The following is a 26,583-nucleotide window of genomic DNA, read 5'->3' on the forward strand; positions in this document are numbered from 1 at the left end:
TTTACTCAGGTTCACAGAGCATTTCTAGGAGCAGAGTGAGAATTAGAAGACAAATCCATTTTCCTTAATAGAAAATATTAGAAAACAACCATATAGAGACAGACAGTTTTTGCTGTGCTATGCATTATTCAGTCTGGTGAGCATCCTTCTTTATGTTTCTGAAACAGAATATTAAATGACACTCTGTCTGGGTTTTGGCTGAAGCCTCAAAGACTGAGAACAAAACAATATTTGCTAAACATCCCCATTCAAAGTGAGGTGCTGGGGCACCCATGTTAGACATGCCAAGGATGTGGTCATGTAGGTATGAAAGCACTGAGTGGATGAAGCAAAATTGCTGGGGTCTGAGGTACGCTGCTCCCTTCCCCCATCATGGAGGAGGATGGCCAGGTGCTTCCTGCAGAGCTTGACAGTGGAGAATTGGGGGTCCAATGGACACATGTCTTCCACAGGTTTCAGAGTGCTGAGGGTGAGCTGCGTTGGGGGAAGACTGCACTTTCCCCATGTCAGGGTGGTGGCATTTCCTCTGAAGACCATACAGAGGAAGGAAATGTCAATTAGAGCCTGGAAATGGTCATACCGTGAAGTGTCAGACACAGAAAGGCAAATATCATGATATCGCTTATATGTGGAATCTAAAAGAAAGGGTACATATGAGCGTATTTACAAAAATGGAAGTAGAGTCACATGTAGAAAACAAACTTATGGTTACCAGGGCATGGAGGGGAATAAATTGGGAGGTTGGGATTGACATATACACACTACTGTATATAAAATAGAAGACTAATAAGAACCTGCCGTATTGCACAGAGAACTCTACTCAATACTCTGTAATGGCCAAATGGGAAAAGAATCTAAAAAAAAGAAAAAAAGAGTGGACAGAAAAAAGGGCAAGTCTTCAAAGGGGCTGCAGATCGTGGTGGTGGAGGTTGGCTGTTGAAAGCATTTCACCAAGAGTCTGTGCGGGGCGGGTCACCGAATGTTGGGGCTGATAGAGGTTGGGGAGAGGCAGTGGAATTATAGGTACCACATCTGTCCTGGGACATGCAACGAGAGGCTTCCAGTGGGGGATTCTGAATTTCTGAGGAATCCACAGAAGCGCCTTGTGAGTGTAGACATGCACCGAGTCTGGAGAACAGCCCTCCCCTCACTCCCAGGGGTTCAGAAGCCATAGAGTGAGAGAGAGGAGTGGAAGGCCAGGCAAGGAATTGAAGCAGGTGGTAGGAACCATGCTTGCCTCCCTCACTGTAGGCTTCCTGAGCTGCAGCAGGCTTGAGCTGGGGACAATTTAACTTTGAAGGTTGTGCAGGGTTTGATTATTGCTCCAAATTACTCTTTTCAGATACTGAAAAAGAAAGTTCTTTTGGCTAAAAGTGACCTGAGGACTTTTTAGTATTTGAGAGTAGTCAGAAAAACGTTATGAGATTTTACTGAGATTTCATCCTTTGGCAGAGGTAGAACTAGCCAAAAGAGCAATTTAAAGGAGTGTGTGTGTGTGTGTGTGTGTGTGTGTGTAAGTAAATGGAGGCAGGGGGCAAAGGATAGTAGTGGTACAAATCTATTTACTTAAGTAAATGATTATACTTCTGTAGCACCCTAGATAACATCCATCCAATACCTATCAAGCTATCTTGTTCTTATAGGTAAAATAACTTCACTGTCACTATGAAATAAGCATTCTGAGAATCAATTCGATGCCTTTTTCTCTAATATATAATACAATGTCATAAAATAGGTGCTCAATAAATATTTGTTGGACGAGCAGCTATTTGAAGGTAGTATCACTTAGGACTTAAGAGCTTAGGTTCTGGTTTTAGAGAAATGTGAGTTCAAATCCCGGCTCCACCATTTGCTAGCTCTGTCCTTTTAGACAATTTTTGTATCTTTCTCTGTGCCTCAGATTCATGTATTTAATATAGATATAATAGTAGCTCTACCTCGCTGGTCTTTTTCAGAACTACATGAGGTAATGCGATATAAGCACATGGCTTGACATGTTAGGTGCTCTCAATATGTAAATAGACATAGCTTATCATATTTTGTAAACTGTTGCTGCATTTCAGACTTCTTCCATAAGGAACTTACACTCTGTACAGATATTATTGGTTTGAGTTAAATTTTAGCAAAACTAAATATGTTGCTTTTAAGAGCCAATTAAAATCCTTCCTTCCTCCCTCCCTCCCTCCCTCCCTCCCTCCCTCCCTCCCTCCCTCCCTCCCTTTCTTCCTTCTCCCTTCCTCTCTCTCTCCCACCTTCCCTCCCTCCCTTATTTTTCACCATATTACCTTGGGTGAGGTATGGTGAGGCCAAAACAGATCAATAGAAGGCAGAAAGGGTTTTGTGGTTTGTTGGACTCACAGTTCCCTGGAGAGAACACAGCACACCGTGCAGGGCCACTCAGGGAAGAACTAGGGTCAGCCACAAGGCAGAGGGAGAGAGGAGAACTGTGGGCAAGTGCCTTTATACTGCAGTTTCTGAGGGAAAGAATGGGCAAGCACGTTTAGGATTGGCTAATGTGAGCAGTGTCAGTAGACTCTGGGGCATAGGGGCTGTCCCTGGTTGTCTGGTACCTGGCCCTGGGGCAATTAGAGCAGGTGTATAGGGGCCAAGAGTGTGAGAGCTGATATTGGAGGTGGTTCAGGGTGTGGGCTTAATTGACTGCTCAGGAAGCAGAAATGACCAGCCTCTAGCCAGGGCCTCAAAACTGGGTCAGGACAGCATTTAAAAACCTGTATCACACTACATAGAGTCAAATGTTAGCAGGTATTGAGGCTGAGGTTTTTGCTAGGTAGGAGAATTCATCCTGTGCACATTGTAAATACTGAGTGCTGCAGATGCACTCCATCGAGTCAAGGCTGGAGCAGCCTAATGCCATTATCCTCAATTCTCTTTTAATGTGTGAAAATTTCCACCCAAGGGGTGAGCAAAAGGATTATTGTTACTTAATGTTTGCTTAGCACAGCACATTTGGGAAATGTTTCAGAATATTTTATGAATGAATTCTGAGGTACCTAGAATTTGCAAGTATGTCTAAAATATACATATTTATTGAATATTTTTCCACTAAAACCGTTGAATTTGGGTAAGCCATAGATTGGCTCATAAATATGGAGGCTTTCAGTTTTTCAAGTCAGAGTCTTCTCTCCACTGTCCTGCTAGAATATATGTCACCGAGCAAACGGGGCGTTGAGGAAACATGGAGAGACTATTTTATGCTGTTTTGCTTTTGTTTGTTTCTTTGTTTTGTTATTTTTGGAAAAATGAGAGAACAAGAGGAGGTGGAGATGGGGAGTGAAAAATTCAGTAGCGTGTAGATTTGTAATATTTACCAATTACAGCAGAAAACATAAGTCCTTTTGCCTATTACTTAAAAATAGATCTCCAGGACTTCCCTGGTGGTCCAGTGGCTCCATGCTTCCAATGCAAGGGGCACGGGTTCTATCCCTGGTTGGGGAACTAAGATCCCGCATGCCGTGTGGTGCAACAAAAAAAATTAAATAAAAATAGATCTCTGAATGTGTCTCCCACATTGCTATGATAAATAACAGCCACTTTAGTGTTCCAAAGAAAATCCTAGTTATTGGATTTCTATAGTGAAGCCTTGTTTCAAAAGACCTTACCTTGCTTTTGAAGACTATTTGCAATCTTGATACATTTTCATATTACTGGCACTAAATTATTTTTAGTTCAACTGGCCACAGTCCGCAATAAACCTAGATTCTGTTTTGAATATACATTCTATATAAATACTTAAGTATATTCCCAGTCCAAAGATATGGTCTATGGTTTTTTACATAAACTGTAGTAAGAAGGAATTCAAATATTATAAGACCTATTTTATAAGCTTCCTGTTACCAGACAGATATGTCAGACTCATTCATATGAAAAATGTATTTCATTTCAAAACTTGAAGTCTCTGAGTAAATACTGTTATGGTATGCAAATAATTCAGATAAAATTTGTACACTTACAAATATTCTTACCTACCAAATGAAAACTTAGAATGAGCTGCAGGAATAGTTGTAATAATATATATAGTCTGTATGTTCACAGAGGACATTTTATTCTTAAGGTCTGAAACACTCAAAGAACCAAGTAGTATAAAAAGAGTACTGCCAGCAGCCCTTTCCTAGTCATTACCGATGATGTGACGACCTTGGGCAGATCTACCTCTCTGGAGGCCAATTTCCTCTTCTGAAAAAGAGGGAAATATATTAAATAATCTCTAAGGTTTCCTTTGTTATAAATTGTCATGATTCTCTTTTTATAAGTTATTTTTCATTTAGGAAAAAAGTAGGTAAAATGTATAAAATATGAATTTCATTGTATAACAGGAAATCATAAACTTTGTCGTGGCATGAACTTTTGTTTTTCAAATTAAGTGTATAGTTGGAAAAGTTCTGACATTTGTATGCATCTGTGAAATCATCACCATAGATTTCCTCATGCCTTTTGTATAGTCCCTCTCTTTCTCTCCTCATCCTTCTCCTGCCCCATATCCAGGCAACCATTGATCTGCTTTCTATTGCTATAGTTTAGTTAGAATTTTATAATAAATGAGATCATACAGTATGTGCACCTTTTTTTGGTCTGGCAGTTCTGTTACTCAGCATAATTATTTTCAGATTCAGTTGTATTTTTGCATGTGTCAGTAGTTTATTTATATTGCTGAATATTATTACATTGTAAAAATGTCACAGTTTATTCACCTTGTTGATAGATATCTGCATTGTTTCCAGTTTTTATCTGTAACAAGCTGCTATGCATATTCCTGTATGTCTTTGTATGGACATATGCTTTCTCCTAGGTGGGAGACGGGAATGGCTAGCTCATATGGCAGATGTCTATTAAGAAACCACAAAACCCTTTTCCAAAGTGATTGTACCATTTTACATCCCCACCAGTAGTGATGAGAGTTCCAGTTCTTCCACATCCTCACCAACAACTGGTATGGTCAGTCGTTGACATTTTAGCCGTCCTAGTGGATGTGAGGTGTTATCACATGGTGGTTTTAATTTGCATTTTCCTATTGATATGTGATATTGAATATCTTTTCATGTGCTTATTTGGCCTCTGTATATCTTCTTTCTTGAAGTGTCTGTTCAGATTTTTTCCCCTATTTTTAATTGGATTGTTTGGTCTCTTACTGAGTTTTGAGAATACATGATTCTTTATATACTGTGGATGTTGTTACTTTTAAGACTTTTTAGGTGTGACCACAGCAGTGCTCAGTCTAGGGCTAATTATCACCCAATATTGAGGTAAAACCCTTCTGTGTTCTCTGCCAAATGCCCTGTGAATCATAAGGTTCCCCAGTCTGGTTGGTGGGAACAGGCACTAGTCCCAGACCTGTGTGGAAACCAGGCATTGTTACTTCTAATTTTTTGGAGTAGTTCTTTCTGTGGCCTTGAGTACTTTCCTTAAGAACATGCGTTGATCAGTAATCAGCTGAACACTTGGGAGGAACTATCTACATTTCTCTGGAGTTCCCTTTCTATGCAGTTTTCTCCTCTCTGGTACTCTATCCTGAGATTTCTAGCTTCTTTGATCCTCTCAACTCAGGGAGTCTGCTGGCACCTCTTGATTTCCCCCTCCCTGCTGCACTGTTGGAAACTCAAGACAGTAAACTGGTGCAATTTGTGAGTTCACCTTGTTTTTGTTTCCTGTCTCTTAGGGATCACTGTCCTTTGTTATCTGACATCCAGTGCCTCAAAAATGTTTTGTTTTATTAACATGTTTTTGTTGTTTTCTTTTCTTTTTTCTTTCTTTTTTTTTTTTTTTTTTTGCTGCTCCAAGCAGGAGGGTGAATTTGGTCCCTTTTACTACATTTTGGCCTGGAGTGATTTTTAGTTGTTTTTTTTCTTTGAAGTTTGTGTGTATATATATATATATATATATATATATATATATATATATATATATATATTTTAGTAGCAACCAATATTTATTAAGCACTCACTCGTATCAACAATTGTCCTGAGAATGTGAAGTTTGCTTAAACTCTTAAGGTGAGCCACTGGCCATGCTCGTAATCTCATTATCATTAACATTTTGGTGTATATTCCTCCAGTTCTCTCTCTCTCTCTTTGTATTTTTCTTAAACAGGTTTATTGAAATATAATTCACATACTATATAATTAACCAATTTAAATCATACAGTTCAATGATTTTAAATATAGTCACAGATATGTGCAACCATCACCACAATTAATTTTAGAATATTTTTATCACTTTAACAAGAAACTATTTATCACCCTTTCATCCCCTACTTCCCTTACAGCCTAGTGCCCTGGCACTAAGCAACCACTAATCCACTTTCTGTCTCTATAGATTTACCTATTCCGGACATTTTTTTTTCTTTTTTGGCCTTGCTGTGCGGCATGTGGGATCTTGTTTCCCTGACCAGGGATCGAACCCGTGCCTGCTTCATTGGAAGCACAGAGTCTTAACCACTGGACCGCCAGGGAAGTCCCTGGACATTTTATGTAAGTAGAATCATATAACATTTAAGCTTTTGTGACTGACTTCTTTCACTTAGCATAATGTTTTCAAGGTTCATGCATGTTCTTGCATGTATCAGTACTTCATTCTTTTTTTTTATAGCCAAATAATATTCTGTTGTATGGCTATATCAACTTTTGTTTATCCAGTCATCTGTTGACAGATGACATTTGGGTTGCTTCTTTTAGCTGTTGTGAATAGTGCTAGAGTGAACATTCATGCACACATATTTGAGTACCTATTTTTAATTATTTATAGCATATGTCTATGAGTGGAATTGCTGGATTGTATGGTAATTCTATGTTTAACTTTTCAGGAATTGCCAAACTGGTTTCCATACTGGCTGCATCATTTTACATTCATACCAGCAATGTACAAGTGTTCCAGTTTCTCCATATTCTTGTAAATACTTTACTATTTTCCATGTTACAAAAATATAGCCATCCTAATGGGTGTGAAATGGTATCTCATTGTGGTTTTGATTAACATTTTCCTAATTACTAATGATGTTGAGCATCTTTTCATATGCTTTTGGTCATTAGCTTATCATTTTTGGAAAAATGTCATTTAAGTGCCTTACCCATGTTTTAATCAGGTTGTTTGGTGAGTTACAAGAGCTCTTTATGTATTCTGGCTACTAAACCCTTATTCCATATATGTTTTGAAAAACTTTCCTCCCATTCTATGGATGTCTTTTCACTTTCTTAGTAGTATCCTTTGATGCACAAAAGTTTTTAAAATTTTGATGAAATTCAGCTTATCTATTTGTTCTTTTATTGCTTGTGCTTTTGGTGTCATATCTAAGAAATCATTGTCAAATCCAAGGTGATGAAGCTTTACCCCTATGTTTTCTTCTAATAGTTTTAGTGCTTAAATTTGGGTCTTTGATCCATCTTGAGTTAATTTCTGGAAGTGGTATGAGGTAAGGATCCAACCTTATTCTGTTGCATGTGGCTATCCAGTTGTACCAAAACCATTTGTTGAAAAGACTTTTTTTTCCCCATTGAATGATTTTGGTACCTTTGTTGAAAATCAGTTGACTATAGACATATGGATTTATTTCTGGACTCTAAATTCTATTCCATTGGTCTATATGTCTATCCTTATGCCAGAGCACACTGTTTTGATTACTGTAACTTTGTACTAAGATTTCAAATTGAGGAGTGTGAGTCTTCCTACTTTATTCTTTTTTAAGCTTGTTTTGGCTATTCTGGTTCTCTGGCAATTTCATATGAATATTGGAATCAGCTGAAATTCTAGTAAAGATTGCATTGAATCTGTAGGTCAAGTTGAAGAATATTGCTGTCTTAATAATATTGTCTTCTAATTCATGAAGATGGGGTGATTTTCATCTTTAATTTCTTTGGATAATGTTTATAGATTTCAGAGCATAAATTTTACACTTTGCTAAATTTATTCTTAAGCATTTTATTCTTTTTTGATGCTATTATAAATGAAGTTTTAAAAATTTCATTTTTAGATTGTTCATTGCAGGTGTATAGAAATATAATTGATTTTTGTATATTGATTTTATATCTTGCAAACTTGCTGAACTCATTAGTTTTGATAGTTTTTTGGTGGATTCCTTAGGATTATCCACAGACAAGATTATGTTATCTGTGAATAGAGATGGTTTTACTTCTTCTCTTCCAATCTGGACAAGTTTTATTTCTTTTTCTTCCCCAATTGCTTTCTTTAGAACTTCTAATATGATGTTGAATGGAAGTAGCAACAGCAGACACCCTTATCTTATTCCTGATCTTAGAGGGAAAGCATGCAGTTTTTCACCATTAAGTATTATGTTAGCTTTGGGGTTTTTGTACTTGTCCTTTTTCAGGTTGTGGAAGTTCCCTTTGATTTATAGTTTGTTTAGTGTTTCTGTTATGAAAGGGTGTTGATCAAATTCTTTTTCTATTTCTATTGAGATGACCATACGTTTTTTGGGGTTTTTTTCTGTCCAAAGAGGGTATTACGTTAATTGCTTTTCAGATGTTAAATTACCCTAGGGATAAATTCTACTTGATCATGGTATACAATTCTTTTTGTATTTTGCTAGAATCAGTTTGCTAGTATTTTGTTGAGGATTTTTATATCCATATTTATAAAAGATATTGGTCTGTAGTTCTTTTTCCTTATGATGTCTTTGTCTGGTTTTGGTACCAGGGTAATACTGGTCTGATAGAATGAGTTGGGAAGTATTCCCTCCTCTTCGAATTTTTGGAAGAATTTGTGAAAAATTGGTATTCATTCTTCTTTAAATGTTTAATAGAATTCAGCAGTAAAGCCATCTGGGCCTAAGTTTTTCTTTGTGGGTAAGTTTTTTTTTTTTTTTAATGCACTTTTCCAAACTGTAATTTATTTCATAATTGCAAGAAAAGATCTTTAAAAAAAAAGAGAGAGAATTGACATTGGAAACAGCAAATGTTCTGTTCTCTTTTATGCCTCAAACATATATCAGTGGATTCCTAAAGGCTAATTTAAGGTATAGTCAAAAGAGGTTATGGGTAACTTCTTGATTACTAATTCAATCTTTTTATTTGTTACAGGTCTATTCAGATTGTTTTTCTTGAGTTGGTTTCAGTAGTTTGAAATGTCACTTAAATATACTTTATATTTTTACATATACTTTGGATTACTTCTAGGCTTTCTATTCCTTTGTGTAACGATTCTTAAGACAAATACCACACTGCATTTATTTCTCATTATTTTATCATTTTGAAAACCTATAGTAACTAGAAAAGAAACTTCCCTCTTGTTACTCCTTAAACTTTTTTGGTTGGTTACTTCTGTCAATTTATATTCCAGCTGATCATTAGAATCACTCTGTCATAACACCTATGTTTCCTCTGCATCTCTCTTCCCAAATTTCCTCCAATTGCTTAAGTCAGTCAAATAGACCTTTGCTCTGATTCCAAAGATCTTCAGCTGTCATCCAGGATCTCTGTCTCACTCCCACCCTAAGCCCATATACTACTCCACTTCCCCCACAACTCAAAATTTGTATCCCTCTCCTACTACCTATTGGTTTATAATTTCTACTTTAACAATACAATCTATTCACATTTCTTTATTTTAGCAAAGCAAAATTCACCAGTGTTTACCTACAGAAGATCATACTATCTTGCAGTATTTGTTACTTAATCTCTTCCATAAAAATCATATCCTGTCCAAGAACATGGTATATCTCTCCATCTGTTTGTGTCATCTTTGATTTCTTTCATCAGTGTCTTATAGTTTTCTGAGTACAGGTCTTTTACCTCCTTAAGTAGGTTTTTTTCCTAGGTATTTTATTCTTTTTGTTGCAGTGGTAAATGGGATTGTTTCCTTAATTTCTCTTTCTGATCTTTCATTGTTAGTGTATAGGAATGCAAGAGATTTCTGTGCCTTAATTTTGTATCCTGCAGCTTTACGAAATTCATTGATTAGCTCTAGTAGTTTTCTGGTGGCATTTTTAGGATTTTCTACATATAGTATCATGTCAACTACAAACAGTGACCGTTTTACTTCTTCTTTTCCAGTTTGGATTCCTTTTATTTCTTTTTCTTCTCTGATTGCCATGGCTAGGACTTCCAAAACTATGTTGAATAATAGTGGTGAGAGTGGACATCCTTGTCTTGTTCCTGATCTTAGAGGAAATGCTTTCAATTTTTTGCCATTGAGAATGTTGTTGGCTGTGGGTTTGTCCTATGTGGCCTTTATTATGTTGATGTAGTTTCCCTCTAAGCACACTTTCTGGAGAGTTTTTATTGTAAGTGGGTGTTGAATTTTGTCACACGCTTTTTCTGCATCTATTGAGATGGTCGTATGGTTTTTATTCTTCAATTTGTTAATATGGTGTATCACATTGATTGATTTGCATATATTGAAGAATCCTTGCACTCCTGGGTTAAACCCCACTTGATCATGGTTTATGATCCTTTTAATGTGTTGTTGTATTCCGTTTGCTAGTAATTTTTTGAGGATTTTTTCATCTATTTTCATCAGTGATATTGGTCTGTAATTTTATTTTTTTGTAGTGTCTTTGTCTGGTTTTGGTATCAGGGTGATGGTGGCCTTGTAGAATGAGTCTGGGAGTGTTCCTTCCTCTGCAATTTTTTGGAAGAGTTTGAGAAGGATGGGTGTTAGCTCTTCTCTAAATGTTTGATAGAGTTTGCCTGTGAAGCCATCTGGTCCTGGGCTTTTGTTTGTTGGAAGATGTTTAATCAGAGTTTCAATTTCATTACTTGTGTTTGGTCTGTTCATATTTTCTGTTCCTTCCTGGTTCAGTCTTGGAAGGTTATACCTTTCTAAGAATTTGTCCATTTCTTCCAGGTTGTCCATTTTGTTGGCATAGGGTTGCTTGTAGTAGTCTCTCATGATGCTTTGTATTTCTGTGGTGTCCGTTGTAACTTCTCCTTTTTCATTTCTAATTTTATTGATTTGAGTCCTCTCCCTCTTTTTCTTCATGAGTCTGGCTAAAGGTTTATCAATTTTGTTTATTTTCTCAAAGGACCAGCTTCTAGTTTTATTGACCTTGCTATGCTCTTTATTAATCTTTGACCATACTACGCAAAGCAGTCTACAGATTCAATGCAATCCCTATCAAATTACCAATGCCATTTTTCACAGAATTAGAACAAAAAATTTTACAATTTGTATGGAAACACAAAAGACCCCGAATAGCCAAAGCATTCTTGAGAAAGAAAAACAGAGTTGGAGGAATCAGGCTCCCTGACTTCAGACTATACTACAAAGCCTCAGTAGTCAAGACAGTATGGTACTGGCACAAAAACAGAAATATAGATCAATGGAACAGGATAGAAAGCCCAGAGATAAACCCACGCACATACGGTCACCTAATCTATGACCAAGGAAGCTAGAATATGCAATGGAGGAAAGATAGCCTCTTCAATAAGTGGTGCTGGGAAAGCTGGGCAGCTGCATGTAAAAGAATGAAATTAGAACACTCCCTAACACCATACACAAAAGTAAACTCAATGTGGATTAAAGACCTAAATGTAAGACCAGACACTATGAAACTCTTAGAGGAAAAATAGGAAGAACACTCTTTGACATAAATCACAGCAAGATCTTTTTTGACCCACCTCCTAGAATAATGAAAATAAAAACAAAAATAAACAAATGGGACCTAATGAAACTTAAAAGCTTTTGCACAGCAAAGGAAACCATAAACAAGACAAAAAGACAACCCTCAGAATGGGAGAAAATATTTGCTAATGAATCAACAGACAAAGGATTAATCTCCAAAATATATAAAAGCTCATGCAGCTCAATATCAAAAACACAAACAACCCAATCCAAAAATGGGCAGAAGACCTAAGTAGACATTTCTCCAAAGAAGACATACAGATGGCCAAGAGGCACATGAAAAGATACTCAACATCACTAATTATTAGAGAAATGCAGATCAAAACTACAATGAGGTATCACCTCACACCAGTCATAATTGCCATCAAAAAATCTACAAACAATAAATGCTGGAGAGGGTGTGGAGAAAAGGGAACCCTCTTTCACTGTTGGTGGGAATGTAAGTTGATAACAGCCACTATAGAGAACAGTATGGAGGTTCCTTAAAAAAGTAAAAATAGAACTGCCATATAACCCAGCAATCCCATTACTCGGCGTATACCCTGAGAAAACCATAATTCAAAAAGAGTCATGTACAACAACGTTCACTGCAGCTCTATTTACAATCGCCAGGACATGGAAACAACCTAAATGTCCATTGACAGAGGAATGGATCAAGAAGATGTGGTACATATATACAATGGAATATTACTTAGCCATAAAAAGGAATATAATTGGGTCATTTGTAGAGATGTGGATGGACTTAGAGACTATCATGTAGAGTGTAGTAAGTCAGAAAGAGAAAAACAAATATCGTATATTAACACATATGTGTGGAATCTAGAAATTGGTACAGATGAACCTATTTGCAGGGCAGGAATAGAGTTGCAGATGTAGAAAATGGACATGTGGACACAGAATGGGTGGGAGGAGGTGTGGGATGAATTGGGATTGACATATATATACTACCACGTGTAAAACAGATAGCTAGCCCGAACCTGCTGTATAGTGCAGGGAGCTCAGCTGGGAGCTCTGCAGTGCCCTAGATGGATGGGATGGGGGTGGGGTGGGAGAGAGGTCCAGGAGGGAGGGCATATATGTATACATACAGCTGATTCACTTCATTGTACAGCAGGAACTAACACAACATTGTAAAGCAACTGTACCCCAATTAAAAAAAAAAAGTGCATATCCTCTCCATCTTCCAACCCCTGCTCAAAACACACTTGGGACAGGAAGGATGTTCATTTTAAGTCTATTCTAGTCATTCTAACAGTTTTTTGTGATGATATTTATCTAGGTGTATTTGACTCTACAGAGATGCCTTATTTATGAAAATACAATGTACAAGAATGTATAATATATATGATTCAGATGGCTTTTATAAATATGATCCGCCACTGGATTCATTTAAATGTTAGCTTATATTTTCTGGAAGCTATAAAAATTTAAATAGGGGACTCTTGTTTCCAAGAGTGTGAAATCTCTATGTACTTATAAATCAATACTTACAAATAAATAAAAAGAATTGCTTCAAAGACACGGAAGAATATAAACCTTAGTATAATTTTAAATGTATAAAAATTTGTTATTTAGTGCTTTGGTATTATATCTTCTTTATAAAGCTATTCTTGGGTATTCATATTTGTAAGACAGCTACTGCGGGTATAGTCTTTTCAAAAAATCTCTCTGTAAATTCAGTCCATGAGGGATAATGGATTAAGATCACTGTGCCATTAGAGAACTTTCTTACCTAAATTCACCCTGTGTGGGCATTAACACAGAGATTGCAGAGGACGATAAAAACAGAGAGGGATCTGCTTTATCCTACGGGAATCAGAAAAGACTTCCAATAGGTGACACTTACTCTGAGTCTCGAAGGAGAAATAGAAGTTAGCTAGATGGTGGGGTGGGAGACGTGAGCGTTCCAAAAATAGCCAGGGATGTGTGTGTGTGTGTGTGTGCATAGACCTGAGAGAATGTGACAAATGTGAGAAACTGCTAAGAACTAGTACTGCTGGAACAAGCACTACGTAGGAGATCATAGGGGAGATATGGCCAGAAGGCCAAGCTGGGGCCATGTCATAAAGAGGTTTGGAAACTATCCCAAGGAGTTTGGCCTTTATTCTCCAGGCAATGGGAAGTTGCTTGCAGTGTAGTTTCTGTGGGTATATTATGAAGGAAAAAACTAAAATTCTGCTTCTTATATAATGGGCAAGGCAACCTTTAAAAAAAAAAAAAGCACAGGCCTCCTCTTATGGGAAGAGCGTCAGCAAATCAGGTTCACAATTGACTTCAGTTTTTCTGAGTTCCCTAGACTTTGTTCCTTTGCAAAGTACTTTTTTCTTGTTTTCAAAAGATCCAAGTATAGAATTGTTTACTTGTTTCTAGAGCTATTTTTTTCCTTCACAGATTGTCTCTGTCTTTGAATGTGCCTTTAGAAATGGTGTTTTCCAATTTGATTCTCAGGAGTAAGGCCCCGAGCATGAAAAACATGAATTTTTTTCGTAGAAGCAAGTGAGCTTTCTTTCTTTCCTGATGCACACAGATGGTTTCAGGATGTATCAATGCTGAGAGCCATTTACAGTCAAAAAATTTTTTGACCTTTGGCAAGCCCTAAAGGGAAGATGAGATTAATGTTACATGTCATTCCCAGCATCAGATTGGAGGAAGGATTTGTAACTATGATGTTGTTTTAGTTTCAAATTTAAGAGAAACTTAACACCTCTGGCTATATTTGTGCAGTGAGACCATGATGACTGAGAAAGCCTACAGGGCCTCAAGGAGGGGCTGGGAGGTGCACTGCTTGCTGTGTGATGCTATGGGAAAGAAGTAGTGAGTGTTCCCGAATTTTTTTAATTTATGAAAATTTTAAAAGTTATTTTGTATAATTGTAGAGTTATTTCCTGAGGGTTTACTTGTTTGTTTGTTTTTGTTTTTGGCGCAAATTCAAGAAGACTGATAATGAAGTTCTGAGGAAGTAGCTCCAACCACTGGGGAGTGAGGGATGGAGACTTAAGCTCCTGTACCTTCACTGTTACGGATGCACTCTTAGTAGAACATGAAGGTTGCACTGCACATCAAGTCCCCTAGCTCTTCATTTCCTCAGAAGGTCTGAGTGACTAACACCCCTCCTCCACAATGTGACTTGGAAGAAAGGTGACCAAGAGGGTAATAGGAAGAAGGGTTAAACCTAAGAGTTCAAATGTTGATTTTGTGCTTCAAACAGGTATGGAATGGAGTAGGCCTAGGTGAGGTATAAGTGAATGAATTAAGAGTTCAGGAGAGGAAATATACACTTTGTAAAGTGGGCCATGCCTTTTGATTTTTTTGATTGTTTCTTTTAATTTTTACATAAAGACCCTTTCAAAATATCAGCTTAAAATGTCTAAAAGAAGATAAGGAAAAGATACTGTGGTTGAATTGAAATCTGGGCCAGAATTTAAAAAGGCGAATGGTGTATCCTTAGGGTCCTAGCAAAATAATTGTCATGGAAAGCACAGTGAGAAAGTTCTGGAAAGTGAAGTTTTGGAAGTAGGGAGGATCACTTGTACAGTTATCCTTTCACCCGGAGATTCTCCCCCGAGCTCTTCTCAGCTCAAAACTGGAAGGGATTTGTATTAATATGGGAGGCTATTTCCTTGGAAAAGCCTCTTAGACCTTAAGAAATGTGCAAGAGACTTTTTTGACAAGGTTCATGAAAATGGTGTCAGGAAAAGGAAATTACTTGCTTTAACAACTCTGACATTATAGGTGTTGAGTGTCTTGTATTCTGTTTGGTGACTTGCATACAGATGGGGCCATGTGGACTCAGAGCTATGTTCCTTTGTGTTTCTTTCCATTTCTACCACTGCAAGAAAATGAGTCAGATATGCAGATCAAGTTGCCCTGAAAGAGCCAGTGATTTTAATTAGTTTTGAGAGAGAAGTTAACCTAAATACAGCATTGGGATTAGAGTTGGAAGGATAGTGTTCTGCTTTACTCTTTATCCTGGCCTAGCAAAAATTTATGTTGCCGTAGGATTTTAGAGCTCATGGAGCTTAGAAATCATGTAGTCCAAGTGGATCAGGACTTCAATATTCTGACTTTGAGTTACCTTTTTCCACTATATTGGACTTTCTTTCTTTACAATGTGTAAAACACAGTGGCTATCAGTTAAGTTTAGGGAACTTAAAAAGTAGATGACCATGGCGAAAGAGACTCATCCCTGCCAATTTAGAATACTTCAGTTCTTCTATGAATGTTGCAGTTAATTCGTGTGTTACTATCCGAATGTAGAAATTGTTGCACTGGACATCTCTGAACCTGTCATTGTAGACTTGAGGGCCCTTGAATCTTTGAAGCCTTTAGGAACACATCTTAACATTTCAAACATGCAGATACAGAACCTTACCAATGTTAACGTTTCTGAGCCTCAAACTTCTCTCTGTAAAATTAAAAATTGTCCTTTTCTCTTTTAAGAGTCTGAGTTTTTTGTTCATCATTCCACCTGTGTAGAATGCTCTCTGCTTCTTTTCTTTACCTTTCCTTCCTTGAAAACTCAGCTCAAATCCCACTTCCTCAAAGTTTACTGATTTCCTCAGCTTCATTTAGATTACTATTCTTGTTTTTTGTAATTTGATATTTTTATAGATTATACTCCAAAGTTATTATAAAATATTGACTGTACTCCCTGTGCTGTACATTATATCCTCGTGACTTATTTATTTTATACCTAGTAGTTTGTACCTCTTAAGCCCCTTTATCTATTTCACCCCTGTCTCTACCACTCTTCCCTCTGATAACCACTAGTTTGTTCTCTGTATCTGTGAGTCTGTTTCTGTTTTGTTATATTTGTTGGTTTGTTTTGTTTTTAGTTTCCACATATAAGAGAAAACATACAGTATTTGTCTTTCTCTGTCTGACTTATTTCACTAAGCATAATACCTTCCAGGTCCATTCATGTTGTATTCAATTCTTTTGACAGGTAATGTCACTACATGGTTTTGTTGTGGTGGTTATTCTTCTTGCACTGTGGTTATTTACTGTTAGGTAGCTTTTAACATTTTAATACTTTATTTAAGCTCCAAATTGCAAGCTTTCAGAGAGTGGAAACTATGACCTCTCCAACTTTGCATTTAATTTAATGTATCTCAGAGTGCTTAGTGTATACTATATTCTTAGTAAATAATTGTAATTTTGATTTTATAAGGTCATAGGATTTGTTTTTTACAAAAACACTTTAATAAAAGCTTAGAAAATGGTGGTATACATTAAGACATTTATTTTCAAAGTACAGCACATTATTTTCTTAACTGGATCTCTTTTATTTCTTAGTCTGAAAGTATATCTATAATATACATCTACAAAATTAATATATTTAATATTAATTTACCTTATGCTTTAAATAAACTTAGCATTATAAAAATATAGTTTTTTGGTGACAGTTTCTAAGTTTAAAATTTTAAAACATCTTGAATCTGTGTTCAAATATGGTATTTTTGGTACTAAAATTAAAATTCTGCAGACAATAAAATGTAAATGTCTATATAAACAGGAAATAAGGTAAATATATTTTTATTGAAGAGACTCTAGAGAACAAGTCACTTCAAAAGAGATCAAAATAAGAGAATGTTTTGTTCTATAACTACTAGATAAAATAATAAGTACTACAATTAATACCAAGGTAGCTAGTGTCCGTTAGGACTTAGAATCACCTGAAACTTTATGAGGTGATGGACCTTGAAGTTTTACAGGATTTATTTCCCAACCTCTGGTTCACATATGTTTCATTAAGGCATCTAAAGTACTTGCTATTTTTCGCTGATCAGATTCAGTCAGCCTAATGTCATCAGTGTAATGGACCAGTATATTCCTTTCCTATTGCTTCTGTAACAAATTACTGTAAACTTAGTGTACTCAAACCATACAAATCTATTATCTTACAATTTTAGTGGTCAGAAGTCCTAAAATCAAGGTGTTGGCAGGGCTACATTCCTTCTGGAGGCTTTAAGGGGAAATCCACTTCCTTGTTTTTCCCAGCTTCTCTAGGACACCTGCATTCCTTCACTTTGTGTCCCCTTCCTCCATCTTCAAAACCAACAGAACAGCATTTTCAAGTCTCTTTTTCTTTCTCCCTCTCCCTCCTTCACAATCACTCTTTCTCTGACTTTTGATTCCATCATCATATCTTCTTCACTCTCTTTCTGACTCTGACCCTCCTGCCTCCTCTCATAATGACCTTGTGATTATATTGAGTCCACTTGGTTAATGCTGGATAAACTCCCTTAATAGCCTTAATCACATCTGCAAAGCCTCTTCTGTCATGTAGGTAAAAATCCACAGGTTTTGGGGATTAGGATGTAGGTATCTTTGTGGTATCATTATTCTGCTAACACAACCAGTATGATATTGCATGGAATACCAAGATGATAAGATCCCTGTGCAACATATTATGGCAGTGAATAGAGTTGAAGTAGTTCTGAGGTATACTGGTGGTCCACCTAAGTAAAGCAAACTTTTTTTCATGATCCTTAATTGGTATGGAGAAAAAAAACATTTGCTGGGTCAATAGGTACCTACCAGGTACCATAGTTGCTGTAATTTGATCCAATATAAATATTATATTTGGAATAACAGCTACAATGGAGTCAACACCTGATTAAGTTTATGATATTCCATGTTAATTCTCCAAAATGTATCTACCTTCTGTCCCAGCCAGACTAAATTAAATGAGGATGCCCCCCTTCCCATGCAGAGATCTTACTCTAGGTATGGGTCTAGTAGCAATGAGGGGTTGTTAGGATAATTGGCATCGGGCAGCTATTCTAGGTGATGTTATTACAATTTTATGCAAAGGAAGGCTACTCTCCCCAAACATAGGAGAGCAAGCTTCTTTCACTAGCAAAAGATAGTCAAAGTGACTTGAGTTTTTAAATTTCTCAGTTTCATCCATGTCCAAACAGATGTCACTATTCCTCCTCTGAGCTCCAGCATCATATTTAAAGACCCAAGCTTTTCACTTTCTTTCTTTAAGCAAGTCAGTGCACTCAGGAGAATTGACCCTACATCACTGTCCTGGTTATTGTCTCTGTTGACATCATGCTCAAATGCAGCAGCCACTGGGACCTGCCAAGGAACTCCATCACAATTATCCAGAGATGATAATTTGATTAACTATAATGCCACTACATGTCTTGGATTATTCCCATCTCATTTTCCTTTGGCTAGGAACTCAGTGTTACATTCAAGTCTAAAGACAAGAACCATACTGAATCCAAGACCAGAAGCCTCTGTATTGCTTGGGAACTCGTTAGAAAGGCAAATTCTCAGGCCCTGTCCCAAACATGCTGAGTCAGAATTTCTGGTAGGAGGGCCCAGGGATCTGTGATTTATAAGCTCTCCAGGTGATTCTGAGGCATGCTAAAGTTTGAGGAGCAGGAACCGCCCCTAGGTTTGCTGAAAGAGCAAAGGGAAGAGGTGGTAATTATTAGAACTTAGAATCTTAGGGTGTGAGACCTCACTGAGCTGAAATTCAGACCTTTGAGGAGGAGGTGCTGCTTGGTGATGTTGGAATCTCTGAATTCAGAGGACCTTCTCCATGGGCTTGGAATCTAGACCTCTCTGGATGGTACTGTTAAGTCCATGGATAGGGGAGATAATGGGGCTGGTTCTACACATTCCAGAAAAACTGCAGTATGATTCAGCTGCTGCTACAGGAAGGAACTACCACTGCTGAGGTGAAGCAGCATGGCTGGGATGATGTTCACAGAAACTGCAAGCCAACAAGTTACTTCCTCCTCCTCTGGACTTTCATTCTCTCTCTGGTGCCCGTGTTAGAATTGCCTAATGTGGATTCAACCTGCAATACAGAAATATGGTTTGCAGAGTCCCAGCTCAGAATCACTAAGCAGACTATAGAAGGTTAGGTTTGAAACTGAGAGACAATAACTTAATAACTGATAGAGTTAATTGGTGCTTCCTGTCTAATTTATTTACAGGAAGAAATACACGAAGTTTTTAGACATTAACAGAGAATCAATTTTGAAAACATAATTTCCCACTAATATTCTTTCAACCAATGGAACCATATAATAAATATATAAATAATTATTTTTGGAGATGTGTGTTAGAGCCTGTGCTGTGGATTCAGCATCCCATAAGACAGAAATGGCCCTGCCCTCAATAGAATACATTTTACTGGAGAGGCATTTTAGTTAATGTGTATCATGTTATTGCACCCCAAATTCTTATCACCTGTACTATTCATATCTGTGAATTGTGATTTTAAAACATTTTTTAAAGCTAAATACAACGCAAAAATACCTTGGAAGTAGAAGCTGATAAAATACTGTAACTGACTTCTTGATTTCAACTGCTTGTGATTATCAGAAGGGTTTCATTGTTCTTATTGATTTTAATAAGTAAATGGTATAAATGTATACATATAAATAAATTTAATAGTAAAGTACTGAGAATACAACAGACGGATGCTCTGTACGGTACATCTAGCTATCTGACTTCACTGGTGATTGCCTGGTACACATACTACTTAAGTTCTTGTATAAATCCTTTAGTGAAAACCAAAAACAGACTTGGAAATAAAGATGTCAGCACTCACAGTCCCTTCATAAGGAAGCCGAAGAGCTAGTAAAATAGTTTTATTCCTGTGGCCAGTTCCCCAGTGAGGAAGACCAGGTTGGCTAAGGGAATCACTGGGTGCGGGAGGTGATTTCATAGACTTTGTTTATAAGTGGCTCCAAAGATTTGCCTTGAATTTACAGTATATGTTTATTTGAAGCCCTCAGAGACAGGTGTATATGAACATTTTTCTATCATCTTCTAACGAAGGGGAAAATGAACTACAGATTTTCTGATTTTTTTGCAAGCGGTAATAACTACTGTGGCAACATGAACACAGATGCAAGGAACCATTCCATCTAAACCTCTCGAAAAAGGAGGGGATATGGGGATATATGTATACGTATAGCTGATTCACTTTGTTGTACAGCAGAAACCAACACAACATTGTAAAGCAATTATATTCCAATGAAGATGTTAAAAAAATAAAAAATAAACCTCTTGGAAAGGTCATGGATATTTTCCCTTGAGATGACTAGTTCTGATGCTCAGTTTGGGTTTAAAGGAAGCTATTTTTATTTCTGTTTCAAGACAGTGGACTTGTATTAAGAGTAAAGCCATCATGAGTAATAAAAAATGTACTTTAACATTCAGCTACAATAAACTATAATACTATTACCTTGAAATGATAAATCACTGGGATATTCAAAACACATTTTCATGCGTTTTGAATAATAACCTTTTTTTGGTTATTGAGACAATCCTATAAGATAGAAAGTGCACCATTATCACCATCATCTTACAGATGAAGAAACCAAGACCTCAACAGGTTAAGTGATTGCCTAAGGACATAAACTGATAAATGGTGGATTTAAATCTGGGGCACAGAGATAAATTTTCAGATACAATTTCTTATTTATAAGTACTTTGCATGTATTTAATAAAAAATAAGAAAAACTGAATATGTTCTTTCCTCAACATAGGATGGAATCAAGGCAAGAACATTGAACCAGAGACTGGGATCTAGTCCTAGTTTTGCCACTGACCAACTGATTTTAGGCAAGCTGCTGTCCTTTCAGGGCCTCAGTTTTATCACCTATACAAAGAGAATGTTGAATTAAGTTGTCTCTAGTGTCTCTTTTAGACCTAACATTGTATGAAATAATTGCTGTTACTATCTAAGTCTGAGATTTTTCTGACTGATTACATAATTTCCTTCCACCATCCCCTCTCTACTTATACTACCTGCCCCATACATTCTCACTAACTGAGGAGGTAATTTCAGACACATGAACTGTGCAGAACTCAGAAGTCCAGCTACCAAACGTACGTTCCCCATGAGTTTACCTCTATGCTCCTGTCTTATCTAACTTGGCCTGAGTTTTCTCTAAGTAGAGCAACTTATAAATTTGGCAGATACTGTGTATTAGTTTGCTAGGGCTGCTATAACAGAATACCACAGACTAGGTGGGTTATTATATAGCAGACACTACATTCCCATGCAGTTACGTTCTGAGGTACCAGGGGTTAGTTCTTCAACATATAAGCTTTGGGGGGACACAGTTCAGCCTACAACATACTTCCTCTAGAAAGACTTCCTTAAAACATTTTTTAGGAGTCGGGGAAGAGAGCCGTAGGGTAAACTAACAAAGTGGGGAGTGAATGTAATTGGGGAAAACGGTATGAAATATGAAACAGAGTTGCTGATGAAGTCGATTAGGGGCCCCCAGAATACGCTTTGCTAAAAGTAGGTCTTGCCCACTGCAGTCGTTATAGATGTGATGACTTGGATGAAATGAACTTGTCTTATTGATGTATTTTAAAAATAATTACTCTCTTGTGCCAATGTTTTTGAGGGGCCTGTCAGAAAAAGGAGGCAATCTTCTGTATTTTCAGCTTAAGAATTCACTGTTGTCACTCATCCAAAAGACATGTACTTAAACCACGTTCAGGACCGCAGGCAATCTTTCAGCTGAAGATTTCGCTCTGGCAATAGAGACAGTCTTAAAACTACTAAAATATTTGGCTGCTTTTTGCAATTTTTGGATTATTACTGTATATTTGTTCAGGCTGAATAAAAGATAATTTATTTGCTTTGAGTAGGTTTGTGCAAGTTTTCAGTGTCTCATCCCAAACACCACAGACTTGACATGTATGTCACAACTCACAAAATGTCTAGATTGCATTGTCCAACATGGTAGCCACTAGCCACCTACATTTAAAGTTGAATTAATTAAAATTAAATAAATTTAGTTCCTCAGTTGCACTACACACATTTCAAGTGCTCAATAGTCATGCATGGCTACCATATTGGACAACACAGATATAGAACATTTCCATTATCACATAAAGCCTATTGAACAGCATTGATCTAGATTGTTTTTCAGATGACACCAATTGCTATAATACCATCTCATTTAAAGGAACCAAACTGTACTGTAAAATGTTTTGTTCCTGCATCAGTTAGCAATGCATTCAGCTGTAAATAACAAAAACACTGGAAGGTTAAACTCAGCCTTCTGTGGTGTAAACACAGAAGGGTTTATTATTGTAGATTCAGCTGCTCAACAATGTCAGGGCCCCATGTCACCATGATTTTCTTGGCCTTTTTCCTTCATGGTTGAAAGGTGGCTACTTTGGCTCCAGTCTTTATATCCATATTTAAGTTAAGAAGGAGAGAGAAAATTATGGCATCTGTCAGGAAGGCAAAAGTTTCCCCAGAAATCCCTTAGCCAACTTTGGCATGTATCTTAGCCACAGGATTTTCTGTTCCCACTCATGGAAGATGGTTAGGAATAATGGATTGGGAATCATGGTTGGGTCAGCCAACCAACGAACAGTGTTTTCCATAGCTTCCTAATAGAATTTACGAAAAATACTTTCTGACATCACAGGAATTTTAACAAGAAGCAGGAGATTATATTGCATGATTTCTCTAAAGATGATACATATTTAAGGTCTGGGTTTCCTGCCTATTCAACAATCCATATTTCTAATATTGACAAAGTAGGAAAGAGTGACATCTTGTCTCTGAATTACGTATGCTTACTGTGGTGACTTTGAGCATATAGAACAGAAATTATGTCTGTTACTGAGAAGCAGTTTGATGAAGTGGAGAGTGCATAGATTTTCTTTTGCCTGTGGTTATAATTAGTAAGTTGAGCAGGTCACTTATACTAAGTTTGATCATCTGTAGGATGGAGATTGTTGTGAAAATCAAATGAGCCAACACATGTGAAGTGTGTCTGGTATGGAATGCCACTTCTGTTTACTACCTCTTTATATATGTTGTGCAGAGTGGTCCCAAACTGAGGTCTCATAAATTATCACAGCGAGTGTCATAAAATGTGAAGTATTAACATGAAACATTAGCCTGATCATATACTCATACAAATATAAGTCCTTTGTTTAAATCTAGTGATGTCAAACTTAGCACAACGTGTTCTTTGTTTCCCTGAAGTTAAAATTTACTGAGAAGGTTAAAGATTTAATTTTTTTCCTTAAATTTCTTTTACTTAGTTAACTTGCAAATCTGGACATAATTTACAATAAAGTTGAACTCCGCTCAGTGAGCTTCAGAAACTAAATTGCCTCAGAGAGGAAGCACATGTGGAATGGGAGGTGACCACAGGAACAAATATGGGGAATTATGAGAGGCAGGCTTTTCTGTATCCTGAGCAACTTTAGGAAAGGAAGGTAGTTGTCAAAGGAAACCAGCTGGGCCCCAGAAGAAGCAATTCTGGAGAAAAAGGAAAGGGCTGATGGAGATTTACAAAAGAATAAAACTTTCCCTAATATTAACAGCAACAACCTTGAAGCCATACAACCATCTTTAGAGCGAACAGGTAGAGAGAAAAGTGCATGGTTAGAGCAATCATTTTGAACTGATACTGGATTTTTTCCTTGGGTATAGTGGCCAGCTGGGGCTGCAATCAGCTTAATTATACCTACATCAAAAGGCGTAGCACAAAGGAAACAGGTGTATCTGAGAAAAATCTACTGTAAGTAGTTGCTCTGATGGAGCGGAATCTGAGAATTCTAGGTTTCCCCTGTGAAATTAAGTGGCTTACAAATTCTCCTGGCTCTTTCAATGTAGCAAGGATTTTAAAGAAAGTGGACAAAGGAGCTATTTTCTTCTTTGTTACTATTATCCAAATTGAAATCTTCTGAAGCCTGTCTTAGGCACCCTGCTTCTGAGATGAGGCTCTGTACTTGGAACACTTGGTACATGTGGACAGCAAGAAAGAATTCACAGAAGGGCAGTCAGAATGACTGAATGATATGACATTAAGAGGAGTGATGAGTAAGTTTGGCTGGACAGTGAGAAAGAGAAGGATAAGCATTTTGTTCTATATTTGGAAAGCAATAAACAGCAAGGGCCAAAGGGAATTATTTGCTGCGTTACTTGGGGCATAATGAAGCATAACGAGGTAAAATGAAAGTAAGGAGAATTTAGTGAGTATTTGAAATGCCTCCTGCCAGGAGCAACTACAGTTTAGCCTTCTTAGAACAGGCCTCATTTAGCACAATGGGCTTTCTCTAGGATTGAATGCCATCCGCCACCCTGTAGAATCCTTTCTTCTAAAGAGGCACTGTGAGCACTTTTATTAGAGATTTAAGATTATTTTAGGCTACAACTAAAAATAATGTTGCAAGAAGCAATTCACCATTGCTTTGCATATTCAACAGTTTAAAACTGCTTGCTTTTTCTTCTTCATTAACAAACATTGCTTTGGTTTGGATACGCACAAAACCAGAGGTTGAAACAAGGATTTAGGTGCATATAGTTTATTTGGGAAGTGAGTTCAGGAAAGACTCCCTTCAAGAAGAGGAAGGGAGGGAGGAGAGTGAGATGGGAGAAGGAAAAGCCAATAAGCTGCATTATAAATGTTCTCGCCACTGAAGACAGTTGGGGGCTTAACTCACAGAAGGCCTCCCAGAATTCTCTCTCTTAGGTATAGGAGGCAGGAGCATTTATTCACTGGCTCCCATTGCCATTGGTTGAGGGTTACCGTCCAAGATGTTTACTTCCCAGCACTTCCAGGGGCTGGCTTCCCACAGATTTGGCAAAGGGTCTGATCTTTGAAGAAAAGCAAAAGTTTCACGTGGTGGGAGTCTGTCAAGGTACATGGAACTGTCCAGCACAGATGTGGCTAAAATCAGAGGTGGTCCAAGGAGATGGGACTCAAGGCACCAGCAACATCTACTACAAGCCAGATTTACCTCTGTAAGCACCTAACTCATCGGCTTCAGACTTAGCTAGAAGGAGGGCAGAGCACTTTAATATGGCAACTTTGACTCTGCACTGTCAGAGATGGTGCCCTTCTTGAAAGCCTACATTTTTTCCATCCTTGCAGCATCTGCATATTCTTTCTTATTATGCCCCCTTGGGACTTCATTAACTTCCAGACCCTTTTTTTCAATTTTATGCAGAAATTATAATTTTCTGTGTTGCCATTAACTTTTTCATACTTGTCTCATCCAATGCAACGCTAAACAAGCAGCCACTCCATGATTGTTTGTGCAACTGTGTACCTAGTAAAGTGATTTGCATTCAGTTTATATTCAATAAATGTGGGTTGATTTGTTTTTCATTTCTATCAATTTTTTTAAATGGAAAAGGCAATATGTTCACATGATAAAAATTCAAGCAGTGCAGAAGTTTATACAATAAAAGTCCATTCTTCCTGTTACCCTGGACTTCCAAGCTTTCTTCGTTGATACAGTAATTGTTAATAGTTCTGTATTGATTCCAGAAGTTGGATATGCAAACATACTTATATATCCATTAAAAATGCAAATGGGATTATGTTGTATACATGATCTGTACCTTACTTTTCATTGAATATGTCAAAAATCGTTCAGTAACAGGACGTACAGACCTACCTCATTCATTTTAATGGCTATCTGGTATTCCACTGTACAGATGTGCTATTCATCAATCTGATTTTTCTCCTTTCCAAAGTATTTCTATTACTATAATAATCATAACATAGTTAATATTTTTCCCACTTTATTAGCCAGGATAAACTCAGTTATACTGTGATGTATTCATTTTCTGTTATGATAACAAATTACCACAAACATAGCAGCTTAAAACAAGACAAATTTATTATCTCTCAGCTTCTGTGGGTCAGAATTACGGTTATGGGTTTGGTGGGTCCTGTGTTCAGAGCCTTACAATTCTGAAAATCAAGATGTCTGCTGGGGCTGCACTCCCACCTGAGGCTTGAGGTTCCTTTCCAAGCTCACTGGCTGTTGGCAGAGATTGTTTCCTTGCAGCTGTATGACTGAGATCCTTATTTTCTTGCTAGTTGTCGGCTGGGGACTTCTTTCATCTCCTAGAAACTGCCCTTGTCCATAAGCAATTAATAACATGACTGTTTGCTTCTTCTAGCCAGTAGGAGTGTCTGCTTCTGCTGCTGCTTCTTTTTTTTTTTTTTTTTTTTTTTTTTC

At 37.2% G+C, this 26,583-nt stretch overlaps 1 pseudogene; it reads right to left on the bottom strand.

Moving 5' to 3' along the window:
* Nucleotides 1-370: 370 nt before the first annotated feature.
* LOC132527947 (probable global transcription activator SNF2L2) overlaps nt 371-26,583 on the bottom strand; it is a 68,766-nt pseudogene continuing 42,553 nt past the window's right edge.

This window comes from Lagenorhynchus albirostris, chromosome 1 (genome assembly GCF_949774975.1).
Source record: "Lagenorhynchus albirostris chromosome 1, mLagAlb1.1, whole genome shotgun sequence".
NCBI lineage: Eukaryota > Metazoa > Chordata > Mammalia > Artiodactyla > Delphinidae > Lagenorhynchus > Lagenorhynchus albirostris.